The sequence below is a fragment of the Arachis hypogaea genome, chromosome 18, assembly GCF_003086295.3.
Source record: "Arachis hypogaea cultivar Tifrunner chromosome 18, arahy.Tifrunner.gnm2.J5K5, whole genome shotgun sequence".
Lineage (NCBI taxonomy): Eukaryota > Viridiplantae > Streptophyta > Magnoliopsida > Fabales > Fabaceae > Arachis > Arachis hypogaea.
The window spans coordinates 50660927-50683441 of NC_092053.1; the positions used below are offsets into that span (position 1 = coordinate 50660927).

Below are 22515 nucleotides of genomic sequence, written 5' to 3' on the forward strand. Positions count from 1 at the left end.
GCAACGAGGATTTATCCGCGAATTTCTAGACCACGCAAAAGTTCTCTCATCAAGGACTGCTAATGCTGTTGGATTCTGATCTCCCTGCACTCAAAGTGGATTTCCTGGAGCTACAAAACTCAACATGGCGCGCTTCCAATTGCGTTGGAAAGTAGACATCCAGGGCTTTCCAGCAATATATAATAGTCCATACTTTGGCCAAGTTTAGATGACGTAAAAGGGCGTTGAACTCCAGTTCTACGCTGCTGTCTAGAGTTAAACGCCAGAAACACGTCACAAACCAGAGTTGAACGCCAGAAACACGTTACAACCTGGCGTTCAACTCCAAAAGAATCCTCTGCACGTGGAAAGCTAAAGCTCAGCCCAAGCACACACCAAGTGGGCCCCGGAAGTGGATTTATGCATCAATTACTTACTTCTGTAAACCCTAGTAGCTAGTTTATTATAAATAGAACTTTTTACTATTGTATTAGACATCCTGGATTGTATTTTTGATCCTGTGATCACGTTTTGGGGGCTGGCCATTCGGCCATGCCTGGACCTTTTACTTATGTATTTTCAACGGTAGAGTTTCTACACTCCATAGATTAAGGTGTGGAGCTCTGTTGTTCCTCATGAATTAATGCAAAGTACTACTGTTTTTCTATTCAACTCAACTTATTCCGCTTCTAAGATATTCATTCGCACTTCAACATGAATGTGATGAACGTGACAATCATCATCATTCCCCCATGAACGCGTGCCTGACAACCACTTCCGTTCCATCTTAGATTGGATGATTATCTCTTGGATCTCTTAATCAGAATCTTCGTGGTATAAGCTAGATTGATGGGGGCATTCATGAGAATCCGGAAAGTCTAAACCTTGTCTGTGGTATTCCGAGTAGGATTCTGGGATTGAATGACTGTGACGAACTTTAAACTCGCGAGTGCAGGGCGTAGTGACAGACGCAAAAAGAGGGTGAATACTATTCTAGTATGATCGAGAACCTCAGATGAATAGCCGTGCTGTGATAGAGCATTTGGACCATTTTCACAAGAGGATAGGATACAACCATTGACCATGGTGATGCCTCCAGATGATTAGCCATGCAGTGACAGCGCATTAGACCATTTTCACAGAGAGGATGAAAAGTAGCCATTGACAATGGTGATGTCCTTACATAAAGCCAGCCATGGAAATGAGTATGATTGATTGGATGAAGACAGCAGGAAAGCAGAAGTTCAGAGGGACAAAAGCATCTTTATACCTATATCTGAAATTCTCACCAATGATATACATAAGTATTTCTATCTTTATTTTCTGTCTATTTCTTATTTATTTTCGAAAACTCCATAACTATTTTATATCCGCCTGACTGAGATTTACAAGGTGACCATAGCTTGCTTCATACCAACAATCTCCGTGGGATCGACCCTTACTCACGTAAGGTTTTATTACTTGGACGACCCAGTGCACTTGCTGGTTAGTTGTATCGAAGTTGTGAATGAAAAATGATTTATTAAGACGTGCGTACAGAGTTTTTGGCACCGTTGCCTGAGATCACAATTTCGTGCACCAAGTTTTTGGCGCCATTGCCGGGGATTGTTCGAGTTTGGACAACTGACGGTTCATCTTGTTGCTTAGATTGGGTAATTTTCTTCTTATTTTCAAAAAAAAAAGTTTTCAAAAAAAAATCTTCAAAAATTTCTCATCTGTTTTCGAAAATTATTCTAAAATTTTTAAGAATGAATTCTAGTGTTTCATGAAGCATGTTGAAGTTTGACTGGCTGTAAAGCCATGTCTAAATTCATTTGGACTGGGGCTTTCAACCCAACATTATCAAGAGCAAGCTAGTTGTTGCTAATCCACCTGCTGCTGTTCCAGATCCAAAAGATTTACATGCTAAAGCTTGACTGGCTATTAAGCCATGTCTAACCCTCAGATTGGAGCTTTAGAATAAGAGTGCAAGATTCCTGGAATTCATATTAAACATTTTGGAATCCTTATTTTTCTTTTTCACACTAATTTCCGAAAAATATAAGATAAAAATACAAAAAAAAAAAATCAGAAAATCATAAAAAAAATCAAAAATATTTTGTGTTTCTTGTTTGAGTCTTGAGTCAATTTCAAGTTTGGTGTCAATTGCATTTTTTCTAAAAATTGTATGCATTTTTCGAAAATTCATGCATTCATAGTGTTCTTCATGATCTTCAAGTTGTTCTTGGTAAGTCTTCTTGTTTGATCTTGATGTTTTCTTGTTTTGTGTCTTTTCTTGTTTTTCATGTGCATTTTTGCATTCATAGTGTCTGAACATGAAAGATTTCTAAGTTTGGTGTCTTGCATGTTTTCTTTGCATACAAAAATTTTCAAAAATATGTTCTTGATGTTCATCATGATCTTCAAAGTGTTCTTGGTGTTCATCTTGACATTCATAGCATTCTTGCATGCATTCATTGTTTTGATCTAAAAATTTTCATGCATTGCATCATTTTCATGTTTTTCTCTCTCATCATAAAAATTCAAAAAAATAAAAAAAAATATCTTTCACTTTTTCACTCATAAATTTCGAAAATTTGAATTGACTTTTTCAAAAATTTTTAAAATCTACTTATTTCTTATGAGTCAAATCAAATTTTCAATTTAAAAATCTTATCTTTTTCAAAATCTTTTTCAAAAATCAAATCTTTTTCATTTTTCTTAGTCATTTTCGAAAATTTTAAAAATCTTTTTCAAAAATCTTTTTCTTATCTTTATCACATAATTTTCAAAAATAACATCATCAATTAATGTTTTGATTCAAAAATTTCAAGTTTGTTACTTGTTAAGAAAGATTCAAACTTTAAGTTCTAGAATCATATTTTGTGATTTTTTGTGAATCAAGTCATTAATTGTGATTTTAAAAATCAAATCTTTTTCAAAACTAATTTCAATCATATCTTTTCAAAAATATCTTTTTATCTTATCTTTTTCAAAATCATATCTTTTTCAAAAATTTGATTTTAAAATATCTTTTCTAACTTTTTATCTTCTTATCTTTTCAAAATTGATTTTCAAAATTTGTTTCAATTAACTAACTAACTTTTTGTTTGTTTCTTATCTTTTTCAAAACTACCTAACTAACTCTCTCTCTAATTTTCGAAAATCACTAAATCTTTTTCAAAAATTATTTTCGAAAACCTCCCCCTCTCATCCTCTTCTATTTATTTATTTATTTATTTACTAACATCTCTTCCTCACTCACCAAAAATCCGAACCCCCTCTCTCTCTCTGAGTTCAGATTTTCTCTTCTTCTTTTCTTCTTCTACTTACATAAGGGAACCTCTATACCTGGGCAAAAAGGATCCCTATTATTATTATTTTTCTGTTCCCTCTTTTTCATATGAGCAGGAGCAAGGACAAGAACATTCTTGTTGAAGAAGATCTAGAACCTGAAAGGACTCTGAAGAGGAAACTAAGAGAAGCTAAATTACAACAATCCAGCAAGCACCTTTCAGAAATTTTCGAACAGGAAGAGGAGATGGCAGCCGAAAATAATAATAATGCAAGGAGGATGCTTGGTGACTTTACTGCACCTAATTCCAATTTACATGGAAGAAGCATCTCCATCCCCACCATTGGAGCAAACAATTTTGAGCTGAAACCTCAATTAGTTTCTTTGATGCAGCAGAACTGCAAGTTCCATGGACTTCCATCTGAAGATCCTTTTCAGTTCTTAACTGAATTTTTGTAGATTTGTGATACTGTTAAGACTAATAGAGTAGATCCTGAAGTCTACAGGCTCATGCTTTTCCCTTTTGCTGTAAGAGACAGAGCTAGAATGTGGTTGGACTCTCAACCCAAAGATAGCCTGAACTCTTGGGATAAGCTGGTCACGGGTTTCTTAGCCAAGTTATTTCCTCCTCAAAAGCTTAGAAAGCTTAGAGTGGATGTTCAAACCTTCAAACAGAAAGAAGGTGAATCCCTCTATGAAGCTTGGGAGAGATACAAGCAACTAACCAAAAAGTGTCCTTCTGACATGCTTTCAGAATGGACCATCCTGGATATATTCTATGATGGTCTGTCTGAATTAGCTAAGATGTCATTGGATACTTCTGCAGGTGGATCCATTCACCTAAAGAAAACGCCTGCAGAAGCTCAAGAACTCATTGACATGGTTGCTATAACCAGTTCATGTACACTTCTGAGAGGAATCCTGTGAGCAATGGGACGCCTCAGAAGAAGGGAGTTCTTGAAATTGATACTCTGAATGCCATATTGGCTCATAACAAAATATTGACTCAGCAAGTCAATATGATTTTTTCAGAGTCTGAATGGAATGCACGCTGCATCCAACAGTACTCAAGAGGCGCCTTCTGAAGAAGAGGCCTATGATCCTGAAAACCCTGCAATAGCAGAGGTGAATTACATGGGTGAACCATATGGAAACACCTATAATCCCTCATGGAGAAATCACCCAAATATCTCATGGAAGGATCAACAAATGCCTCAACAAGGCTTTAATAATGGTGGAAGAAACAGGTTTAGCAATAGCAAGCCTTTTCCATCATCCACTTAGCAACAGACAGAGAATTCTGAACAAAATACTTCTAATTTAGCAAACTTAGTCTCTGATCTATCTAAGGCCACTATGAGTTTCATGAATGAAACAAGGTCCTCCATTAGAAATTTGGAAGCACAAGTGGGCCAGCTGAGTAAAAGAGTCACTGAAATCCCTCCTAGTACTCTCCCAAGCAATACAGAAGAAAATCCAAAAGGAGAGTGCAAGGCCATTGAAATGACCATCATGGCCGAATCCAAGGAAGAAGGGGAGGACGTGAATCCCAAGGAGGAAGACCTCCTGGGGCATCCAGTGATCAATAAGGAGTTTCCCTCTGAGGAACCAAAGGAATCTGAGACTCAACTAGAGACCATAGAGATTCTATTAAACCTCCTTATGCCATTCATGAGCTCTGATGAGTATTCCTCTTCTGAAGAGAATGAGGATGTTACTAAGGAGCAAGTTACCAAGTACCTTGGTGCAATCATGAAGCTGAATGCCAAATTATTTGGTATTGAGACTTGGGAAGATGAACCTCCCTTGTTCACCAATGAACTAAGTGATCTGGATCAACTGACATTGCCCCAGAAGAAACAGGATCCTAGAAAGTTCCTAATACCTTGTACCATAGGCACCATGATCTTTGAAAAGGCTCTATGTGACCTTGGTTCAGGGATAAACCTCATGCCCCTCTCTGTAATAGAGAAACTGAGAATCTTTGGGGTGCAAGCTGCTAAAATCTCATTAGAGATGGCAGACAATTCAAGAAAACAGGCTTATGGACAAGTAGAGGACGTGTTAGTAAAGGTTGAAGGCCTTTACATCCCTGCTGATTTCATAGTCCTAGATACTGGGAAGGATGAGGATGAATCCATCATCCTTGAAAGACCCTTCCTAGCCACAGCAAGAGCTGTGATTGATGTTGACAGAGGCGAATTAGTCCTTCAATTGAATGAGGACTCCCTTGAGTTTAAAACTCAAGGACATCCTTCTGTAAACATGGAAAAGAGGCACAGTAAGCTTCTTTCAAAACAGAGTCAACCAGAGCCCCCACAGTCAAACTCTAAGTTTGGTGTTGGGGAGTCTCAACAATGCTCTGAACATCTGTGAGGCTCCATGAGAGCCCATTGTCAAGCTATTGACATTAAAGAAGCGCTTGTTGGGAGGCAACCCAATTTTTATTTATCTAATTTTAATTTATTTTTATTGTTATTTCATGTTTTATTAGGTTCATGATCATGTGGAGTCACAAAATAAATATAAAAATTGAAAACGGAATCAAAAACAGCAGAAGAAAAATCACACCCTGGAGGAGGATCTCACTGGCGTTTAAACGCCAGTAAGGAGCATCTGTCTGGCGTTCAATGCCAGAACAGAGCATATTTCTGGCGTTGAACGCCAGAAACAAGCAGCATCCTGGCGTTCAGACGCCAGAAATGCACAGTGAAGAAGAGCTGGCGCTGAACGCCCGAAACAAGCATCTGGCTGGCGTTCAACGCCAGAAATATGCTGCATCTGGGCGTTGAACGCCCAGAACAACCATCAGTTCGGCGTTTAAACGCCAGAATTGCATGCAAAGGCATTTTACATGCCTAATGGGTGCAGGGATGCAAATCCTTGACACCTCAGGATCTGTGGACCCCACAGGATCAACTCAGCATCTGTGGACCCCACAGGATCCCCACCTACCACCACTCACTCTCTTTCCTCTTCTCAATGTTCATCCTCTCTTCCCAATAAACACTCTTCCCCAAAACCCTTCACCAATCACCTCAATCTCTCTTCCCTATCACCACTTCACCACTCACATCATCCACTCTTCCCCATAAACCTACCTCATAAACTCCACCTACCTTCAAAATTCAAAATCAATTTCCTACCCAAAACCCACCCTTATGGCCGAACCTTACCCCCCCTCCCTTCCCTATATATAGCCCTCCATTCTCCTTCATTTTCACACAACACAACCCTCTCTTTCCCTTCTTGGCCGAATACACCTCTCCCTCCTCTCCTCCATATTTTCTTCTTCTTTTTCATCTATTCTTTCTTCTCTTGCTCGAGGGCGAGCAAAATTCTATGTTTGGTGTGGTAAAAGCATAAGCTTTTTGTTTTTCCATTACCATTGATGGCACCTAAGACCGGAGAATCCTCTTGAAAAGGGAAAGGGAAGACAAAAGCTTCCACCTCCGAGTCATGGGAGATGGAAAGATTCATCTCCAAAGCTCATCAAGACCACTTCTATGATGTTGTGGCCAAGAAGAAGGTGATCCCCGAGGTCCCTTTCAAACTCAAGAGAAATGAGTATCCGGAGATCCAACATCAGATCCATAGAAGAGGTTGGGAAGTTCTAACAAACCCCATCCAACAAGTCGGAACTCTAATGGTTCAAGAGTTCTATGCTAATGCATGGATCACAAGGAACCATGATCAAAGTAAGAACCCAAACCCAAAGAATTATCTCACCATGGTTCGGGGGAATTACTTAGATTTTAGTTCGAAAAATGTAAGGTTGGCATTCAACTTGCCAATGATGGAAGAGAACGCACGCCCCTACACAAGGAGAGTCAACTTTGATCAAAGGTTGGACCAAGTCCTCATGGACATATGTGTGGAAGGAGCTCAATGGAAGATTGACTCAAAAGGCAAACCAGTTCAACTGAGAAGACTGAACCTTAAGCCTGTAGCTAGAGGATGGTTGGAATTCATTCAACGCTCAATCATTCCCACTAGCAACCGGTCTGAAGTTACTATAGACCGGGCCATCATGATCCATAGCATCATGATTGGAAAAGAGGTGGAGGTTCATGAGATTATACCTCAAGAACTCTACAAGGTGGCTGACAAGTCCTCCACTATGGCAAGGTTAGCTTTTCCTCACCTCATTTGCCATCTATGCAATTCGGCTGGGATTGACATAGAAGGAGACATTCCCATTGAGGAAGAGAAGCCCATCACTAAGAAAAGAATGGAGCAAATAAGAGAGCCCATTCATGGAGCTCAAGAGACGCATGAAGCTCATCACCATGAGATCCCAGAGATGCCTCAAATGCATTTTCTCCACAAAACTATTGGGAGCAAATCAACACCTCCCTAGGAGAATTAAGTTCCAACATGGGAAAATTAAGGGTGGAACATCAAGAGCACTCCATCATCCTTCATGAAATTAGAGAAGATAAAAAGCAATGAGGGAGGAGCAACAAAGACAAGGAAGAGACATAGAAGAGCTCAAGGACATCATTGGTTCCTCAAGAAGGAAACGCCACCATCACTAAGGTGGACTCATTCCTTGTTCTTACATTATTTGTTTTTAGTTTTCTTTATGTTAAGTGCTTGTCCATGTTTGTGTCTCATTACATGATCATTAGTATTTAGTAACTTTGTCTTAAAGTTATGAATGTCCTATGAATCCATCACCTCCCTTAAATGAAAACTGTTTTAATTCAAAAGAACAAGAAGTACATGAGTTTTGAATTTATCCTTGAACTTAGTCTAATTATATTGATGTGGTGACAATGCTTCTTGTTTTCTGAATGAATGCTTGAACAGTGCATATGTCTTTTGAAGTTGTTGTTTAAGAATGTTAAATATATTGGCTCTTGAAAGAATGATGACAAGGAGGCATGTTATTTGATAATCTGAAAAATCATAAAAATGATTCTTGAAGCAAGAAAAAGCAGTGAATACATAGCTTGCAGAAAAAGAAAAATAGCAAAAAAAAAAGAAAAAGAAAAAGCAAGCAGAAAAAGCCAAAAGCTCTTAAAACTAAAAGGCAAGAGCAAAAAGCCAATAGCCCTTAAAACCAAAAGGCAAGGGTAATAAAAAGGATCCCAAGGCTTTGAGCATCAGTGGATAGGAGGGCCTAAAAGAATAAAATCCTGGCCTAAGCGGCTAAACCAAGCTGTCCCTAACCATGTGCTTGTGGCGTGAAGGTGTCAAGTGAAAACTTGAGACTGAGCGGTTAAAGTCAAGGTCCAAAGCAAAAGAAGAGTGTGCTTAAGAACCCTGGACACCTCTAATTGGGGACTTTAGCAAAGCTGAGTCACAATCTGAAAAGGTTCACCCAATTATGTGTCTGTGGCATTTATGTATCCGGTGGTAATACTAGAAAACAAAGTGCTTAGGGCCACGGCCAAGACTCATAAAGTAGCTGTGTTCAAGAATCAACATACTGAACTAGGAGAATCAATAACACTATCTGAACTCTGAGTTCCTATAGATGCCAATCATTCTGAACTTCTATGGATGAAGTGAGATGCTAAAACTATTCAAGAGGCAAAAAGCTACAAGTCCCGCTCATCTGATTGGAGCTATGTTTCATTGATGGTTTGGAATTTATAGTATATTTTCTTCTTTTTATCCTATTTGATTTTCAGTTGCTTGGGGACAAGCAACAATTTAAGTTTGTTGTTGTGATGAGCGGATAATTTATATGCTTTTTGGCATTGTTTTTAGTATGTTTTTAGTAGGATCTAGCTACTTTTAGGGATGTTTTCATTAGTTTTTATGTTAAATTCACATTTCTGGACTTTACTATGAGTTTGTGTGTTTTTCTATGATTTCAGGTATTTTCTGGCTGAAATTGAGGGACTTGAGCAAAAATCAGATTCAGAGGTAGAAGAAGGACTGCTGATGCTGTTGGATTCTGACCTCCCTGCACTCAAAGTGGATTTTCTAGAGCTACAGAATTCAAAATTGCGCGCTTCCAATTGCGTTGGAAAGTGGAAATCCAGGGCTTTCCAGCAATATATAATAGTCCATACTTTGGCTGAGTTTAGATGACGTAAAAGGGCGTTAAACTCCAGTTCTACGCTGCTGTCTGGAGTTAAACGCCAGAAACACGTCACAAACCAGAGTTGAACGCCAGAAACACGTTACAACCTGGCGTTCAACTCCAAAAGAAACCTCTGCACGTGGAAAGCTAAAGCTCAGTCCAAGCACACACCAAGTGGGCCCCGGAAGTGGATTTATGCATCAATTACTTACTTCTATAAACCCTAGTAGCTAGTTTATTATAAATAGAACTTTTTACTATTGAATTAGACATCCTGGATTGTATTTTTGATCCAGTGATCACGTTTTGGGGGCTGGCCATTCGGCCATGCCTGGACCTTTCACTTATGTATTTTCAACGGTAGAGTTTCTACACTCCATAGATTAAGGTGTGGAGCTCTGCTGTTCCTCATGAATTAATGCAAAGTACTACTATTTTTCTATTCAACTCAACTTATTCCGCTTCTAAGATATTCATTCGCACTTCAACATGAATGTGATGAACGTGACAATCATCATCATTCCCCCACGAACGCGTGCCTGACAACCACTTCTGTTCCATCTTAGATTGGATGATTATCTCTTGGATCTCTTAATCAGAATCTTCGTGGTATAAGCTAGATTGATGGCGGCATTCATGAGAATCCGGAAAGTCGAAACCTTGTCTGTGGTATTCCGAGTAGGATTCTAGGATTAAATGACTGTGACGAACTTCAAACTCGCGAGTGCTGGGCGTAGTGACAGACGCAAAAGGAGGGTGAATCCTATTCCAGTATGATCGAGAACCTCAGATGATTAGCCGTGCTGTGACAGAGCATTTGGACCATTTTCACAAGAGGATAGGATGCAGCCATTGACCACGGTAATGCCTCCAGATGATTAGCCATGCAGTGACAGCGCATTGGACCATTTTTACAGAGAGGATGAAAAGTAGCCATTGACAATAGTGATGTCCTTACATAAAGCCAGCCATGGAAATGAGTAGGATTGATTGGATGAAGACAGCAGGAAAGCAGAAGTTCAGAGGGACGAAAGCATCTCTATACCTTTATCTAAAATTCTCACCAATGAAATACATAAGTATTTCTATCTTTATTTTCTGTCTATTTCTTATTTATTTTCGAAAACTCCATAACTATTTTATATCCGCCTGACTGAGATTTACAAGGTGACCATAGCTTGCTTCATACCAATAATCTCCGTGGGATCGACCTTTACTCACGTAAGGTTTTATTACTTGGACGACCCAGTGCACTTGCTGGTTAGTTGTATCGAAGTTGTGAATGAAAAACGATTTATTAAGACGTGCGTACAGAGTTTTTGGTGCCGTTGCCTGAGATCACAATTTTGTGCACCAAACACCTATAACCCTTCATGGAGAAATCATCCAAATCTCTCATGAAAGGATCAACAAAAGCCTCAACAAGGCTTTAATAATGGTGGAAGAAACAGGTTTAATAATAGCAAGCCTTTTCCATCATCCACTCTGCAACAGACCGAGAATTCTGAGCAGAATCCATCTAGCTTAGCAAATTTATTCTCTGATCTATCAAAGGCCACTGTGAGTTTCATGAATGAAACAAGGTCCTCCATTAGAAATTTGGAAGCACAAGTGGGCCAGCTGAGTAAAAAGATCACTGAAATCCCTCCCAGTACTCTCCCAAGCAATACAGAAGAAAATCCAAAAGGAGAGTGCAAGGCCATTGAATTTACCATCATGGCCGAACCCACAAGAGAGGAAAAGGACATGAATCCCAAGGAGGAAGACCTCCTGGGACGTCCAGTGATCAATAAGGAGTTTCTCTCTGAGGAACCAAAGGAATCTGAGACTCATCTAGAGACCGTAGAGATTCCATTGAACCTCCTTATGCCATTCATGAGCTCTGATGAGTATTCTTCTGAAGAGAATGAAGATGTTACTGAAGAGCAAGTTGCCAAGTTTGTTGGTACAATCATGAAGCTGAATGCCAATTTATTTGGTAATGAGACTAGGGGAGATGAACCTCCCCTGTTCACCAATGAAATAAATGCACTGGATCAACTGACATTGCCTCAGAAGAAACAGGATCCTGGAAAGTTCTTAATACCTTGTACCATAGGCACCATGACCTTTGAGAAGGCTCTGTGTGACCTTGGGTCAGGAATAAACCTCATGCCACTCTCTGTAATGGAGAAACTAAGAACCCTTGAGGTACATGAAGCCAATTTCTCATTAGAAATGGAAGACAAATCCATGAAAATAGCTTATGGACAAGTAGAGGACATGTTAGTAAAGGTTAAAGACCTTTACATCCCTGCTGATTTCATAATCCTGGATACTGGGAAGGATGAGGATGAATCCATCATCCTTGGAAGACCCTTCCTAGCCACAACAAGAGTTGTGATTGATGTTAACAGAGGTGAACTAGTCCTTCAATTGAATGGGGACTCCCTTGAGTTTAAAACTCAAGGACATCCTTCTGTAAACATGGAAAAGAGGCACAGTAAGCTTCTCCCACTGCAGAGTCAACCAGAGCCCCCACAGTCAAACTCTAAGTTTGGTGTTGGGAGGCCACAACCAAACTCTAAGTTTGGTGTTGAACTCCCATATCCAAACTCTAAATTTGGTGTTGGGGAGTCTCAACAATGCTCTGAACATCTGTGAGGCTCCATGAGAGCCCACTGTCAAGCTATTGACATTAAAGAAGCGCTTGTTGGGAGGCAACCCAATTTTTATTTATCTAATTTTATTTTATTGTTCTTTCATGTTTTATTAGGTTCATGATCATGTGGAGTCACAAAATAAATAGAAAAATCAAAAATAGAATAAAAAAATAGCACACCCTGGAGGAGGAGTTCACTGGCGTTCAAACGCCTGTAAGGAGCATCTGGCTGGCGCTGAACGCCAGAAACAAGCATGAAGCTGGCGTTCAACGCCAGAAACATGCTGCATCTGGGCGCTGAACGCCCAGAACAAGCATCAGTTCGGCGTTTAAACGCCAGAATTGCATGCAAAGGCATTTCACATGCCTAATTGGTGCAGGGATGTAAATCTTTGACACCTCAGGATCTGTGGACCCCACAGGATCCCCACATACCTCCACTCACCTTACCTCCTCATAATCCTATATCACCCTCTCTCTCCATTCATAATCATCCCTTTTGTTCTCCATTCACCACTCACATCCATACACCCCACCTACCTTCAAAATTCAAAATCTTTTTCCCACCCATATAGCCGAATACACACATCCCTCCATCTCCTCCATATCTTCTTCTTCTTCTACTATTCTTTCTTCTTTTGCTCAAGGGTGAGCAACATTCTAAGTTTGGTGTGGTAAAAGCATAAGTTCTTTTTTGTTTTTCCATAACCATTGATGGCACCTAAGGCCAGAGAAACCTTTAGAAAGAGGAAAGGGAAGACAAAAGCTTCCACCTCTGAGTCATGGGAGATGGAAAGATTCATCTCAAAGGTCTATAGCTCAGTGGTAGAACATTTGACTGCAAATCAAGAGATCCCTGAGATACCTCAGGGGATACATTTTCCCCCACACAATTATTGGGAGCAACTAAGGGTGGAACATCAAGAGCACTCCATCATCCTCCATGAAATTAGAAAAGATCAAAAAGCAATGAGGAAGGAGCAACAAAGACAAGGAAGAGACATAGAAGAGCTCAAGGACATCATTGGTTTCTCAAGAAGAAAACGCCACCATCACTAAGGTGGACTCATTCCTTGCTCTTAAATTTTCTATTTTTTGTTTTCTTATGCTAAATGTTTATCTATGTTTGTGTCTTTATTACATGATCATTAATGTCTAAGTGTCTATGCCTTAAAGTAGTGAATATGAATCCATCACCTCTCTTAAATGAAAAATGTTTTAATTCAAAAGAACAAGAAGTACATGAGTTTTGAATTTATCCTTGAACTTAGTTTAATTATATTGATGTGGTGACAATACTTTTTGTTTTATGAATGAATGCTTGAACAGTGCATATGTTTTTTGAATTTGATGTTTAAGAATGTTAAATATGTTGGCTCTTGAAAAAATGATGACAAGGAGACATGTTATTTGATAATCTGAAAAATCATAAAAATGATTCTTGAAGCAAGAAAAAGCAGTGAATACAAAAGCGCAGAAAAAAAAAAAGCAAGCAGAAAAAGCTAAAAGCTCTTAAAACCAAGAGGCAAGAGCAAAAAGCCAATAACCCTTAAAACCAAAAGGCAAGGGTAAATAAAAAGGACCCCAAGGCTTTGAGCATCAGTGGATAGGAGGGCCTAAAGGAATAAAATCCTGGCCTAAGCGGCTAAACCAAGCTATCCCTAACCATGTGCTTGTGGCGTGAAGGTGTCAAGCGAAAACTTGAGACTGAGCGGTTAAAGTCAAGGTCCAAAACAAAAGAAGAGTGTGCTTAAGAACCCTGGACACCTCTAATTGGGGACTTTAGCAAAGATGAGTCACAATCTGAAAAGATTCACCCAATTATGTGTCTGTGGCATTTATGTATCCGGTGGTAATACTGGAAAACAAAGTGCTTAGGGCCACGGCCAAGACTCATAAAGTAGCTGTGTTCAAGAATCAACATATTGAACTAGGAGAATCAATAACACTATCTGAACTCTGAGTTCCTATAGATGCCAATCATTCTGAACTTCAATGGATAAAGTGAGATGCCAAAACTATTCAAGAGGCAAAAGGCTACAAGTCCCGCTCATCTGACTGGAGCTATGTTTCATTGATGGTTTGGAATTTATAGTATATTCTCTTCTTTTTATCCTATTTGATTTTCAGTTGCTTGGGACAAGCAACAATTTAAGTTTGGTGTTGTGATGAGCGGATAATTTATACGCTTTTTGGCATTATTTTTAGTATGTTTTTAGTACAATCTAGTTACTTTTAGGGATGTTTTTATTAGTTTTTATGTTAAATTCACATTTCTGGACTTTACTATGAGTTTGTGTGTTTTTCTGTGATTTCAGGTATTTTCTGGCTGAAATTGAGGGACTTGAGCAAAAATCAGATTCAGAGGTTGAAGAAGGACTGCTGATGCTGTTGGATTCTGACCTCCCTGAAGTCAAAGTGGATATTCTGGAGCTACCGAACTCAAAATGGCGCTCTTCCAATTGCGTTGGAAAGTAGACATCCAGGGCTTTCCAGCAATATATAATAGTCCATACTTTGGCCGAGTTTAGACGATGCAAAATGGCGTTGAACGCCAGTTCTACGCTGCAGTCTGGAGTTAAACGCCAGAAACACGTCACGAACCAGAGTTAAACGCCAAAAACACGTTACAACTTGGCGTTCAACTCCAGAAGAAGCCTCTGCACGTGTAAACTTCAAGCTCAGCCCAAGCACACACCAAGTGGGCCCCGGAAGTGGATTTATGTATCAATTACTTACTCCTGTAAACCCTAGTAACTAATTTAGTATAAATAGGACTTTTTACTATTGTATTTGGAATGTTTAATCTTTGGAACGTTTAGTCCTTAGACATTGGAGGCTGGCCATTCGGCCATGCCTAAACCTTTCACTTATGTATTTTTCAACGGTAGAGTTTCTACACTCCATAGATTAAGGTGTGGAGCTCTGCTGTTCCTCGTGAATTAATGCAAAGTACTACTGTTTTTCTATTCAATTCAACTTATTCCGCTTCTAAGATATTCATTCGTACTTCAATATGAATGTGATGAACATGGCAATCATCATCATCCCCCCACGAACACGTGCCTGACAACCACTTCCGTTCCACCTTAGATTGAATGATTATCTCTTGGATCTCTTAATAAGAATCTTCGTGGTATAAGCTAGATTGATGGCGGCATTCATGAGAATCCGGAAAGTCTAAACCTTGTCTGTGGTATTCTGAGTAGGATTCAGGGATTGAATGACTGTGATGAGCTTCAAACTCGCGAGTGCTGGGCGTAGTGACAGACGCAAAAGGATGATAAATCCTATTCCAGTATGATCGGGAACCTCCAGATGATTAGCCATACAGTGACAGCGCATTGGACCATTTTCACAGAGAGGATGGGATGTAGCCATTGACAACGGTGATGCCCTTACTTAAAGCTTGCCATAGAAAGGAGTAAAACTGATTGGATGAAGACAGCAGGAAAGCAGAGGTTCAGAGGAACGAAAGCATCTCAATGCGCTTATCTGAAATTCTCACCAATGAATTACATAAGTATTTATATCTTTATTTTTTGATTATCTATTATTATTTTCGAAAAATCCATAACTATTTGATATCCGCCTGACTGAGATTTACAAGGTGACCATAGCTTGCTTCATACCAACAATCTCTGTGGGATCGACCCTTACTCACGTAAGGTTTTATTACTTGGACGACCCAGTGCACTTGTGATGCGCATAAACTTGTTATGCCACGATTTAGGAAATTGCACGATCGGCAAAATTCCTTCCGGCAAGTGCACCGGTTATCGTCAAGTAAAAACTCACAATAGAGTGAGGTCGAATCCCACAAGGATTGGTTGAGTGAGCAATTCGGATTAGAAGTGTGTTCTAGTTGAGCGGAATCAAGATTTAGATGAGAATTGCGGAATGTAAAATTGGCGGGAAACGTAAATGACAAGAAATTGAAATGGCGGAATCTTAAATTGCATGAATTAAAGAGCAGAAGCTAAATTGCTGAAATTAAAAGGGAATGGGGGTGATTGCATGAATTGAGTTGCAGAATGTAAAGAGAAAGTGGAAATCAGAAATGGGAATTCATTGGGTTATAGGAGATATTGACATCTCCGAATCAAAACATGTTTATCTCTTCCTCAACCAATGCGTTCATTGAATTTTGCTTGGCAATCTTATATGATTGGATCCCAATCCCTTGGCTCACCAATTCTCTCTAAAAACAAACAAATTCCCAATCCCTTGGTTTAAATGTTCATAAGAAGAGATGATGCTCGATCACTGATTACACCACACAGTTTCATGAACCACAATTTGGTAGGATTACATGTCACAATATCCATCCAAACCCCAATCCAATTCACTGTGAGAAAGCTTCTCTAGCATGAATCCTCCATTCCTTTCCCAAGGTTCCGAAGGATTCCAATTATGGGTAGTTTCTTTCCCAAGACAACTACCCAATGGAATTAGATCGAGAAGCTTTCTAACAAAATTCAAGAGAAAAGATTGAAGAAGAAGATAAACTATTATTGATTCATTGAATTACAATAGAGCTCCCTAACCCAATGAAAGGGGGTTTAGTGAGTGATAGCTCTGAATTCAATTACAAAGATATGAAAACTAGCAAAATGAAAAGGTAAAAGTCCTTCCTAACTTAAATTCTATCCTATTTATACACTTTCTATATTGAGCTTCTGTTGTGTTTCTTGGGCTTTGAGGCCTCTCCCTGCTTTCCTTTTGCCTTGGGTTTATGATCCATAATCTTGATGAGGCTGTTGATCCAAATTCTGTAACATTCATTGAGCCAACTTAGTGATAATCAAATAATGACACATGACTCAATAAATTGAAATTTCAGACTCATCAATCCTTCAGGCCCAATCCCATAAACCATGATATTCAATTGGGTTTCATACCAGAGTAAGTTTAAGTTAATGTTTGTGCTCAAATACTAACTTAAACCGCAATATTTTTGGCCCAGAAACCTTTTCCAAGAGTGGCGTTTAAGTTGCAGTTTAAGCTTAAACTGCAGCTTAAACGCCAGACACTTCCAGTGATGCCTTTTGTGGAAGCACGTTTAAGCTTCAGTTTAAGGTTAAACTGAAGCTTAAACGTGGAAATGGAAGAAGGCAGCCCTGGAGGGTAACTTAGTCGAACACGTTTAAGCTTCAGTTTAAGGTTAAACTGAAGCTTAAACGTGGAGATAGAAAAGGCAGCCCTGGAGGTCGAACACGTTTAAGCTCCAGTTTAAGGTTAAACTGGAGCTTAAACGTGGAAATAGAGAAAGCCATCCTGGAGGTCGAACACGTTTAAGCTCCAGTTTAAGGTTAAACTGGAGCTTAAACGTGGAAATAGAGAAAGGTATCTGGGAGGTCGAACACGTTTAAGCTCCAGTTTAAGGTTAAACTGGAGCTTAAACGTGGAAGCTGAGAAAGGTAGCCCTGGAGGTATTGAACACGTTTAAGCTCCAGTTTAAGGTTAAACTGGAGCTTAAACGTGGAAATGGAGAAAGCAACCCTGGAGGAGAAAACTTGGTCGAACACGTTTAAGCTCCAGTTTAAGGTTAAACTGGAGCTTAAACGTGGAAATGGCTCCCTGGTGCATTTCCCATTTCTGGCGTTTAACCTCCAGTTTAAGGTTAAACTGGAGGTTAAACGTGGAAATGCTTCCTGAGTGGAATTCTCATTCTGGCGTTTAACCTCCAGTTTAAGGTTAAACTGGAGGTTAAACTTCAGTTTCAGCATTTCTTAGCCTTCATGATTCTGGCGTTTAAGCTCCAGTTTAAGCTTAAACTGGAACTTAAACTCCACATGTAATATTCAAGCTTCCTTTATTGATTTTGTTGCTTCCTTGCCTAGCCTCTTCTTTCCTGAAATCATCCAAACAATTGCATCAAAGTCTTGCAAAATTTCATGAGAATTCTTCCATTCATAGCATTCAAGTAATATAACTAAAACTCATGGAATTTGCATCAAAATCATACTGTTTGGATGGTTCATTGTTTTGTTATTCATTTAACCATTCTTGGTTACTTTAAGCTCAAGAAAATGCATAAAACAACTAAAACTAACAGAAAAATGCTAGTGAAACTAGCCTAAGATGCCTTGGCATCACAACACCAAACTTAATACTTGCTTGTCCCTAAGCAAGTCCTGAGTTATTTGAGAAGAAAGTATGAAACAGAAAGCAATTACATTGGCTATATTAGCAAGCATTTGAAGTTCATCAGAAGGGTTTTATGCAGAAAGTTGCAGCATCACTTTTTCATTCTTATCAGGTAAGATTATCACTTTTTCATTGCATCCATCAAACACTGCTATGGCCTCTTGTTATTCTTATGTCCTTGGCACTTTTCTCTTCTTTGTTTTTCTTTTCTTTTTCTTAGAGCTCCTTTGCTCCTTGTTTGCTTAGTGTCATGTGTTGCACAAGCCTTTGGCATTTTCTTTTTCTTATCAGTGCACTACACATATCCACTTTAGGCATTTTAGTTCACATTTCTTCTTGAGACATTGGTGCCCAGCACCTCTTTGTGTGACTAAATGTTTTGTATTTAGGTTGCTCTTGATAATGGACTTTTGGTTGATAATCCCGGGTTAGTTAACCCAAGTTACCAAGTGTTGAAACACTCCTCAGAACCTATTCATCCAAGCATATCCTTAATACATAAACACCACAGGCATTTGTCTCAGAAGTTCAAACCATTGGTGCCTAGCTTATTTTCTCAATTTTTTTGCTTTTTGGTTGCCCTTTTTCAGTGGCTTTTTCTTCTTCTTTTTCTTTCTTTTTCATGGCCAAAGACATTTATTCATCAAGATCCATAGACAGTTTTCAATTTCTACACAAAAAATGATAATTCTACACTCTATTTCCAGTGATCTGACTTAAACAATCAAGCATGCATACCACCACTTAATTCTACTTGATTTGTCACTAATTGAGCCAAGTTACTTTTGTTCAAACCTTTCTTTTATTTTTGGAAACAGAACAAGCATGGCAAGCATTTGATTAAGAAGGTGAAGTTATATCCAAACATCAAGGCATTCACTTTATTCAAAGCAATAAACAGACAAACATACTAGAGACTTCACATTCCAGAAAGATTCAACATTTACAGTTTAAACCAGAACAAGCATGCTTTTGTTTGCCCTTTTTAAAGAATTATCAAGGAACAACACCACCTTGTGAAATTTCTTGTTTTCTCTTTGTTGCCAGGAAACACTTTGATTTCTCTTTCTTCTCCTAATTGTTGCTTCATGCTTTAAGATCCTTGTTTCCTTTCCTGCAAAGAGTGATGAAGTTGCTTGCTTCTCAAGCACTTGAGTGGTTAGCTCAACTATGTGTGGGTAAGTCTCTGAGTCTTAAGTTGGTGTGTGAACACCAAACTTAGTCTCCCACTTACTTCTCTGTTCTTTGAATCCTTGAATTCTCTTTGGAATGAAGTTGCTGCTAAGGGTTTTAAGCATTTTTGTGACTGCTTAGAATGGTTGTTCCTTTCATATAATTCAAAGGTTGTTGTGTACAGTTGATCTTTATGGTGGAACACCAAACTTAGAGTCACACATTCCCCTTTGAATTATTGATCCACGAATTCATTGTTTGGTGTGAAACACCAAACTTAATTCTTTGCAATGCACAGAAACTACTTCACCCTTTTTATTGAAACAAATAAAAGAAACAGCAAAAGGGTATTACCTCAGGTTGGGTTGCCTCCCAACAAGCGCTTCTTTAATGTCATTAGCTTGACGGTCAACTTCCTCAGTTGAGGTGATATTTAACCTTGTCCTTCTCCTCCACATCTCCCAAGTAATGTTTGAGTCTTTGACCGTTCACAATGAAGGTTCGTTGTGACTTTTCTTCCATGATTTCTACTTGTCCATATTGGGAGACCCTGGTGACAAGGAATGGTCCAGACCACCTTGATTTTAGCTTCCCTGGAAATAGCTTCAGCCTAGAATTGTAAAGCAATACTTTTTGTCCTTCTTCAAATTTCCTTGGGGCTATGTTGCTGTCATGCTTCTTCTTTGCTCTTTCTTTATAAATTTTGGCATTCTCATAAGCTTCAGCTCTGAATTCTTCCAACTCTTGGATTTGCAACATCCTTCTTTCTCCAGCAGCTTTGCTGTCCAAGTTCAAAAGTTTCAAGGCCCAGTATGCCTTGTGCTCCAACTCCAGTGGCAAATGGCAAGCTTTTCCATATACTAGTTGGAAAGGAGACATTCCAATTGGTGTTTTGAAAGCTGTCCTATATGCCCAAAGAGCATCATCTAGCTTAATCGACCAGTCCTTCCTTGAAGTTCCCACAGTCTTTTCCAGGATTCTTTTGAGTTCTCTGTTAGATATTTCGGCTTGCCCACTTGTCTGTGGATGGTATGGTGTGGCTACCTTGTGTTTGACTCCATATTTTAGAAGCAATGACTCTAATGGTTTGTTGCAGAAGTGGCTTCCTCCATCACTGATGATTGCTCTTGGAACCCCAAAACGGCAGAAAATGTGTTTTCTGAGGAAGTTCATGACTACCTTATTATCATTGGTTGGAGTTGCTATTGCTTCAACCCATTTGGAGACATAGTCTACTGCCACAAGAATGTAATTATTTGAGTATGAGGAGGGAAAGGGTCCCATGAAATCTATCCCCCATACATCAAACAATTCAAGTTCCAGAATGAATTGTTGTGGCATTTCATTTCTTCTTGGCAGGTTCCCCGCTTTCTGGCATTCATGGCAGTGCTTCACTAGTTCCTTTGCATCTTTGAAGATAGTGGGCCAATAAAAACCACACTGCAACACCTTAGCTGCTGTTCTTTCTCCTGCAAAATGTCCTCCATAAGTGGAGCCATGGCAGTCCCATAAGACTTCCCTTCCTTCTTCCTCTGATATGCATCTTCTAAGTATGCCATCTGAACATTTTTTGAACAAGTATGGTTCGTCCCAGATGAAGTATTTGGCATCATTTACCAATTTCTTCCTTTGATGCTTGTTAAATTCCAACGGCAAACTCCCAGTGGCCTTGAAGTTTGCTATGTCTGCAAACCAGGGTGCTTTGTGAATTACCATGAGTTGTTCATCAGGAAAGCACTCATTTATATGTGTGCTTTGTGCGCTTCCTTCTTCACATGGTATCCTTGATAAATGGTCTGCCACCTTGTTCTCTACACCCTTCTTGTCTTTGATTTCAATGTCAAATTCCTGCAACAAAAGAACCCATCTAATAAGTCTTGGTTTGGATTCTTGTTTAGCAAGTAAGTACTTTAAAGCTGAATGATCAGTGAAGACAATGACTTTAGATCCAATGAGATAGGATCTAAATTTGTCAAATGCAAAGACTATTGTCAAGAGTTCTTTTTCAGTGGTTGTGTAATTCCTTTGGTTATCATTCAAGACTTTACTGGCATAATAAATTACATGTACCAAATTGTCTTTCCTTTGTCCTAACACTGCCCCAATAGCAAGGTCTGATACATCACACATCAGTTCAAAAGGTAAGTTCCAATCAGGTGGGGCAATGATAGGTGCAGAGGAATGTTTTTGCTTCAAAAGTTCATAGGCTAGCATGCAATTTTTATCAAATACAAAGGGTGTATCAGAGACAAGCAAGTTACTCAAAGGTTTGGCTATTTTAGAAAAGTCTCTAATAAACCTTCTGTAAAAACCAGCGTGTCCCAAAAAACTCCTAACTGCCTTGACATTACTTGGTGGAGGTAGTTTTTCAATGAGTTCCACCTTAGCTCTGTCCACCTCAATGCCTCTATTAGAGATTTTGTGGCCAAGGACTATTCCTTCTGTGACCATGAAATGACACTTTTCCCAGTTTAATACTAGGTTAGTCTCTTGGCACCTCTTAAGCACCAAGGCAAGGTGGTGTAGGCAGCTAGGAAAAGAATCTCCAAACACAGAAAAATCATCCATGAAGACCTCAATAAATTTTTCAATCATGTCCGAAAAGATGGACAACATGCATCTTTGGAAAGTGGCAGGTGCATTGCACAATCCAAAGGGCATGCGTCTATAAGCAAAAACTCCATATGGACAAACAAATGATGTTTTCTCTTGATCTCTAGGATCAACTACTATCTGATTATAGCCTGAGTATCCATCCAAAAAGCAATAGTAAGCATGTCCTGCAAGCCTTTCAAGCATCTGATCCATGAATGGGAGTGGAAAATGATCTTTTCTGGTGGCTTCATTGAGCTTCCTGTAGTCTATGCACATCCTCCACCCAGTGACAGTTCTTGTGGGTATGAGTTCGTTCCTCTCATTTGGCACCACAGTTATGCCACCTTTCTTGGGAACTACATGGATGGGACTAACCCATGGGCTATCAGAAATGGGGTAGATTACCCCTGCCTGCCATAACTTCATGACCTCCTTTTGTACCACTTCTTTCATGACGGGATTCAATCGTCTCTGAGATTGGATGGAGGGTCTAGCATCCTCTTCTAACAAGATTTTATGCATGCATATGGATGAACTTATCCCCTTCAAATCAGCTAGGGTCCATCCAATGGCATCTTGATGAGTTTGTAGCACCTTGATCAATTCTTCTTCCTGTTCTTGACTCAGGGCAGAGCTAATGATAACAGGATGACTCTCATCACTACC

General features: G+C 39.3%; 1 non-coding gene across 1 annotated transcript; it reads right to left on the reverse strand.

Moving 5' to 3' along the window:
- Positions 1-3895: 3895 nt before the first annotated feature.
- Positions 3896-4003, reverse strand: LOC112773346 (small nucleolar RNA R71). The gene has a single exon (XR_003187901.1). It is a non-coding gene; the product is annotated as a small nucleolar RNA R71 (small nucleolar RNA).
- Positions 4004-22515: the final 18512 nt, after the last annotated feature.